Below are 7,500 nucleotides of genomic sequence, written 5' to 3' on the forward strand. Positions count from 1 at the left end.
GCCGACCTAGCGGCCTGCCGATCGGTATTTAGAGGGAGGCACTTTGAAAGCAACACGCCGTTGGAACTTTGAAAAATTTCGATGCGTCGCCAAAGTTCGTACTTTTCGATAAAATCTTCGTCCTATGATACATTTCGATCAAGAACTACATTGATCGTCATGAAACTGTTTTTTTTTTTGGGAGACGTGTACGCTCCTTTTCATAAAGGAGACTATCTTATTGCGAAAGTCAAAATCGCACGCTCTCACGGCGATTTGCCCCCGTATACGCCTGGGCGTAAGCCCGTGCGTCGCCGACCTAGCGGCCTGCCGATCGGTATTTAGAGGGAGGCACTTTGAAAGCAACACGCCGTTGGAACTTTGAAAAATTTCGATGCGTCGCCAAAGTTCGTACTTTTCGATAAAATCTTCGTCCTATGATACATTTCGATCAAGAACTACATTGATCGTCATGAAACTGTTTTTTTTTTTGGGAGACGTGTACGCTCCTTTTCATAAAGGAGACTATCTTATTGCGAAAGTCAAAATCGCACGCTCTCACGGCGATTTGCCCCCGTATACGCCTGGGCGTAAGCCCGTGCGTCGCCGACCTAGCGGCCTGCCGATCGGTATTTAGAGGGAGGCACTTTGAAAGCAACACGCCGCTGGAACTTTGAAAAATTTCGGGGCAAAGCAATACGCGGCTGGGACTTTGAAATATTTCGGAGCGCACCTAAAGTTCGTTATTTTGGCTAAACGGAGCGAAAATCTGCATTTATACCATCACGGACGCTAGTTTAATAGCGTTTAACGATCGATCCACGGTACAGAATGCAAAAATATGATTGTTAAAATTTTCGACTAATCGGTTCTAAGAGGCGAAGCAATACGCCGCTGGGACTTTGAAATATTTCGGAGCGCACCTAAAGTTCGTTATTTTGGCTAAACGGAGCGAAAATCTGCATTTATACCATCACGGACGTTAGTTTAATAGCGTTTAACGATGGATCCACGGTACAGAATGCAAAAATATGATTGTTAAAATTTTCGACTAATCGGTTCTAAGAGGCGAAGCAATACGCCGCTGGGACTTTGAAATATTTCGGAGCGCACCTAAAGTTCGTTATTTTGGCTAAACGGAGCGAAAATCTGCATTTATACCATCACGGACGCTAGTTTAATAGCGTTTAACGATCGATCCACGGTACAGAATGCAAAAATATGATTGTTAAAATTTTCGACTAATCGGTTCTAAGAGGCGAAGCAATACGCCGCTGGGACTTTGAAATATTTCGGAGCGCACCTAAAGTTCGTTATTTTGGCTAAACGGAGCGAAAATCTGCATTTATACCATCACGGACGTTAGTTTAATAGCGTTTAACGATCGATCCACGGTACAGAATGCAAAAATATGATTGTTAAAATTTTCGACTAATCGGTTCTAAGAGGCGAAGCAATACGCCGCTGGGACTTTGAAATATTTCGGAGCGCACCTAAAGTTCGTTATTTTGGCTAAACGGAGCGAAAATCTGCATTTATACCATCACGGACGTTAGTTTAAGGCGTTTAACTATGGATCCACGGTACAGAATGCAAAAATATGATTGTTAAAATTTTCGACTAATCGGTTCTAAGAGGCGAAGCAATACGCCGCTGGGACTTTGAAATATTTCGGAGCGCACCTAAAGTTCGTTATTTTGGCTAAACGGAGCGAAAATCTGCATTTATACCATCACGGACGTTAGTTTAATAGCGTTTAACGATCGATCCACGGTACAGAATGCAAAAATATGATTGTTAAAATTTTCGACTAATCGGTTCTAAGAGGCGAAGCAATACGCCGCTGGGACTTTGAAATATTTCGGAGCGCACCTAAAGTTCGTTATTTTGGCTAAACGGAGCGAAAATCTGCATTTATACCATCACGAACGTTAGTTTAATAGCGTTTAACGATCGATCCACGGTACAGAATGCAAAAATATGATTGTTAAAATTTTCGACTAATCGGTTCTAAGAGGCGAAGCAATACGCCGCTGGGACTTTGAAATATTTCGGAGCGCACCTAAAGTTCGTTATTTTGGCTAAACGGAGCGAAAATCTGCATTTATACCATCACGGACGTTAGTTTAATAGCGTTTAACGATGGATCCACGGTACAGAATGCAAAAATATGATTGTTAAAATTTTCGACTAATCGGTTCTAAGAGGCGAAGCAATACGCCGCTGGGACTTTGAAATATTTCGGAGCGCACCTAAAGTTCGTTATTTTGGCTAAACGGAGCGAAAATCTGCATTTATACCATCACGGACGCTAGTTTAATAGCGTTTAACGATCGATCCACGGTACAGAATGCAAAAATATGATTGTTAAAATTTTCGACTAATCGGTTCTAAGAGGCGAAGCAATACGCCGCTGGGACTTTGAAATATTTCGGAGCGCACCTAAAGTTCGTTATTTTGGCTAAACGGAGCGAAAATCTGCATTTATACCATCACGGACGCTAGTTTAATAGCGTTTAACGATCGATCCACGGTACAGAATGCAAAAATATGATTGTTAAAATTTTCGACTAATCGGTTCTAAGAGGCGAAGCAATACGCCGCTGGGACTTTGAAAGATTTCGGAGCGCACCTAAAGTTCGTTATTTTGGCTAAACGGAGCGAAAATCTGCATTTATACCATCACGGACGTTAGTTTAATAGCGTTTAACGATCGATCCACGGTACAGAATGCAAAAATATGATTGTTAAAATTTTCGACTAATCGGTTCTAAGAGGCGAAGCAATACGCCGCTGGGACTTTGAAATATTTCGGAGCGCACCTAAAGTTCGTTATTTTGGCTAAACGGAGCGAAAATCTGCATTTATACCATCACGGACGTTAGTTTAAGGCGTTTAACTATGGATCCACGGTACAGAATGCAAAAATATGATTGTTAAAATTTTCGACTAATCGGTTCTAAGAGGCGAAGCAATACGCCGCTGGGACTTTGAAATATTTCGGAGCGCACCTAAAGTTCGTTATTTTGGCTAAACGGAGCGAAAATCTGCATTTATACCATCACGGACGTTAGTTTAATAGCGTTTAACGATCGATCCACGGTACAGAATGCAAAAATATGATTGTTAAAATTTTCGACTAATCGGTTCTAAGAGGCGAAGCAATACGCCGCTGGGACTTTGAAATATTTCGGAGCGCACCTAAAGTTCGTTATTTTGGCTAAACGGAGCGAAAATCTGCATTTATACCATCACGAACGTTAGTTTAATAGCGTTTAACGATCGATCCACGGTACAGAATGCAAAAATATGATTGTTAAAATTTTCGACTAATCGGTTCTAAGAGGCGAAGCAATACGCCGCTGGGACTTTGAAATATTTCGGAGCGCACCTAAAGTTCGTTATTTTGGCTAAACGGAGCGAAAATCTGCATTTATACCATCACGGACGTTAGTTTAATAGCGTTTAACGATGGATCCACGGTACAGAATGCAAAAATATGATTGTTAAAATTTTCGACTAATCGGTTCTAAGAGGCGAAGCAATACGCCGCTGGGACTTTGAAATATTTCGGAGCGCACCTAAAGTTCGTTATTTTGGCTAAACGGAGCGAAAATCTGCATTTATACCATCACGGACGCTAGTTTAATAGCGTTTAACGATCGATCCACGGTACAGAATGCAAAAATATGATTGTTAAAATTTTCGACTAATCGGTTCTAAGAGGCGAAGCAATACGCCGCTGGGACTTTGAAATATTTCGGAGCGCACCTAAAGTTCGTTATTTTGGCTAAACGGAGCGAAAATCTGCATTTATACCATCACGGACGTTAGTTTAATAGCGTTTAACGATGGATCCACGGTACAGAATGCAAAAATATGATTGTTAAAATTTTCGACTAATCGGTTCTAAGAGGCGAAGCAATACGCCGCTGGGACTTTGAAATATTTCGGAGCGCACCTAAAGTTCGTTATTTTGGCTAAACGGAGCGAAAATCTGCATTTATACCATCACGGACGTTAGTTTAATAGCGTTTAACTATGGATCCACGGTACAGAATGCAAAAATATGATTGTTAAAATTTTCGACTAATCGGTTCTAAGAGGCGAAGCAATACGCCGCTGGGACTTTGAAATATTTCGGAGCGCACCTAAAGTTCGTTATTTTGGCTAAACGGAGCGAAAATCTGCATTTATACCATCACGGACGTTAGTTTAATAGCGTTTAACGATCGATCCACGGTACAGAATGCAAAAATATGATTGTTAAAATTTTCGACTAATCGGTTCTAAGAGGCGAAGCAATACGCCGCTGGGACTTTGAAATATTTCGGAGCGCACCTAAAGTTCGTTATTTTGGCTAAACGGAGCGAAAATCTGCATTTATACCATCACGGACGTTAGTTTAATAGCGTTTAACGATCGATCCACGGTACAGAATGCAAAAATATGATTGTTAAAATTTTCGACTAATCGGTTCTAAGAGGCGAAGCAATACGCCGCTGGGACTTTGAAATATTTCGGAGCGCACCTAAAGTTCGTTATTTTGGCTAAACGGAGCGAAAATCTGCATTTATACCATCACGGACGTTAGTTTAATAGCGTTTAACGATGGATCCACGGTACAGAATGCAAAAATATGATTGTTAAAATTTTCGACTAATCGGTTCTAAGAGGCGAAGCAATACGCCGCTGGGACTTTGAAATATTTCGGAGCGCACCTAAAGTTCGTTATTTTGGCTAAACGGAGCGAAAATCTGCATTTATACCATCACGGACGCTAGTTTAATAGCGTTTAACGATCGATCCACGGTACAGAATGCAAAAATATGATTGTTAAAATTTTCGACTAATCGGTTCTAAGAGGCGAAGCAATACGCCGCTGGGACTTTGAAATATTTCGGAGCGCACCTATAGTTCGTTATTTTGGCTAAACGGAGCGAAAATCTGCATTTATACCATCACGGACGTTAGTTTAATAGCGTTTAACGATCGATCCACGGTACAGAATGCAAAAATATGATTGTTAAAATTTTCGACTAATCGGTTCTAAGAGGCGAAGCAATACGCCGCTGGGACTTTGAAATATTTCGGAGCGCACCTAAAGTTCGTTATTTTGGCTAAACGGAGCGAAAATCTGCATTTATACCATCACGGACGTTAGTTTAATAGCGTTTAACTATGGATCCACGGTACAGAATGCAAAAATATGATTGTTAAAATTTTCGACTAATCGGTTCTAAGAGGCGAAGCAATACGCCGCTGGGACTTTGAAATATTTCGGAGCGCACCTAAAGTTCGTTATTTTGGCTAAACGGAGCGAAAATCTGCATTTATACCATCACGGACGTTAGTTTAATAGCGTTTAACGATCGATCCACGGTACAGAATGCAAAAATATGATTGTTAAAATTTTCGACTAATCGGTTCTAAGAGGCGAAGCAATACGCCGCTGGGACTTTGAAATATTTCGGAGCGCACCTAAAGTTCGTTATTTTGGCTAAACGGAGCGAAAATCTGCATTTATACCATCACGGACGTTAGTTTAATAGCGTTTAACGATCGATCCACGGTACAGAATGCAAAAATATGATTGTTAAAATTTTCGACTAATCGGTTCTAAGAGGCGAAGCAATACGCCGCTGGGACTTTGAAATATTTCGGAGCGCACCTAAAGTTCGTTATTTTGGCTAAACGGAGCGAAAATCTGCATTTATACCATCACGGACGTTAGTTTAATAGCGTTTAACGATGGATCCACGGTACAGAATGCAAAAATATGATTGTTAAAATTTTCGACTAATCGGTTCTAAGAGGCGAAGCAATACGCCGCTGGGACTTTGAAATATTTCGGAGCGCACCTAAAGTTCGTTATTTTGGCTAAACGGAGCGAAAATCTGCATTTATACCATCACGGACGCTAGTTTAATAGCGTTTAACGATCGATCCACGGTACAGAATGCAAAAATATGATTGTTAAAATTTTCGACTAATCGGTTCTAAGAGGCGAAGCAATACGCCGCTGGGACTTTGAAATATTTCGGAGCGCACCTATAGTTCGTTATTTTGGCTAAACGGAGCGAAAATCTGCATTTATACCATCACGGACGTTAGTTTAATAGCGTTTAACGATCGATCCACGGTACAGAATGCAAAAATATGATTGTTAAAATTTTCGACTAATCGGTTCTAAGAGGCGAAGCAATACGCCGCTGGGACTTTGAAATATTTCGGAGCGCACCTAAAGTTCGTTATTTTGGCTAAACGGAGCGAAAATCTGCATTTATACCATCACGGACGTTAGTTTAATAGCGTTTAACGATCGATCCACGGTACAGAATGCAAAAATATGATTGTTAAAATTTTCGACTAATCGGTTCTAAGAGGCGAAGCAATACGCCGCTGGGACTTTGAAATATTTCGGAGCGCACCTAAAGTTCGTTATTTTGGCTAAACGGAGCGAAAATCTGCATTTATACCATCACGGACGTTAGTTTAATAGCGTTTAACGATCGATCCACGGTACAGAATGCAAAAATATGATTGTTAAAATTTTCGACTAATCGGTTCTAAGAGGCGAAGCAATACGCCGCTGGGACTTTGAAATATTTCGGAGCGCACCTAAAGTTCGTTATTTTGGCTAAACGGAGCGAAAATCTGCATTTATACCATCACGGACGTTAGTTTAATAGCGTTTAACGATGGATCCACGGTACAGAATGCAAAAATATGATTGTTAAAATTTTCGACTAATCGGTTCTAAGAGGCGAAGCAATACGCCGCTGGGACTTTGAAATATTTCGGAGCGCACCTAAAGTTCGTTATTTTGGCTAAACGGAGCGAAAATCTGCATTTATACCATCACGGACGCTAGTTTAATAGCGTTTAACGATCGATCCACGGTACAGAATGCAAAAATATGATTGTTAAAATTTTCGACTAATCGGTTCTAAGAGGCGAAGCAATACGCCGCTGGGACTTTGAAATATTTCGGAGCGCACCTATAGTTCGTTATTTTGGCTAAACGGAGCGAAAATCTGCATTTATACCATCACGGACGTTAGTTTAATAGCGTTTAACGATGGATCCACGGTACAGAATGCAAAAATATGATTGTTAAAATTTTCGACTTATCGGTTCTGGATCACTGAAAAATCAAAAAAAATTATTAATTTTGATTAATTAAATTACATATGTAGTTTTATATTGTTATAGTCTCGTATTTGTTAATGTTTTGTCGTAAGAAAATGCAAAAATATCGTTTTAATGTTTTCGTCTCATCGGTTCTGGATCGCTGAAAAATCAAAAAAAAATATTAATTTTGATTAATTAAATTACAAATGGAGTTTTATATTGCTATAGTCGCTTATTTGTTAATGTTTTACCGTAAGAAAATGCAAAAATATCGTTTTAATATTTTCATCTCATCGGTTCTGGGCGGTTTTAAAATTTTTTAAAATATTAATTAAACCCATGATTTACATGAGAATGTGAATTTATTATGTCCTGCATGTTAATTTA

The sequence above is a fragment of the Osmia lignaria genome, unplaced genomic scaffold (assembly GCF_051020975.1).
Source record: "Osmia lignaria lignaria isolate PbOS001 unplaced genomic scaffold, iyOsmLign1 scaffold0058, whole genome shotgun sequence".
Taxonomy (NCBI): domain Eukaryota; kingdom Metazoa; phylum Arthropoda; class Insecta; order Hymenoptera; family Megachilidae; genus Osmia; species Osmia lignaria.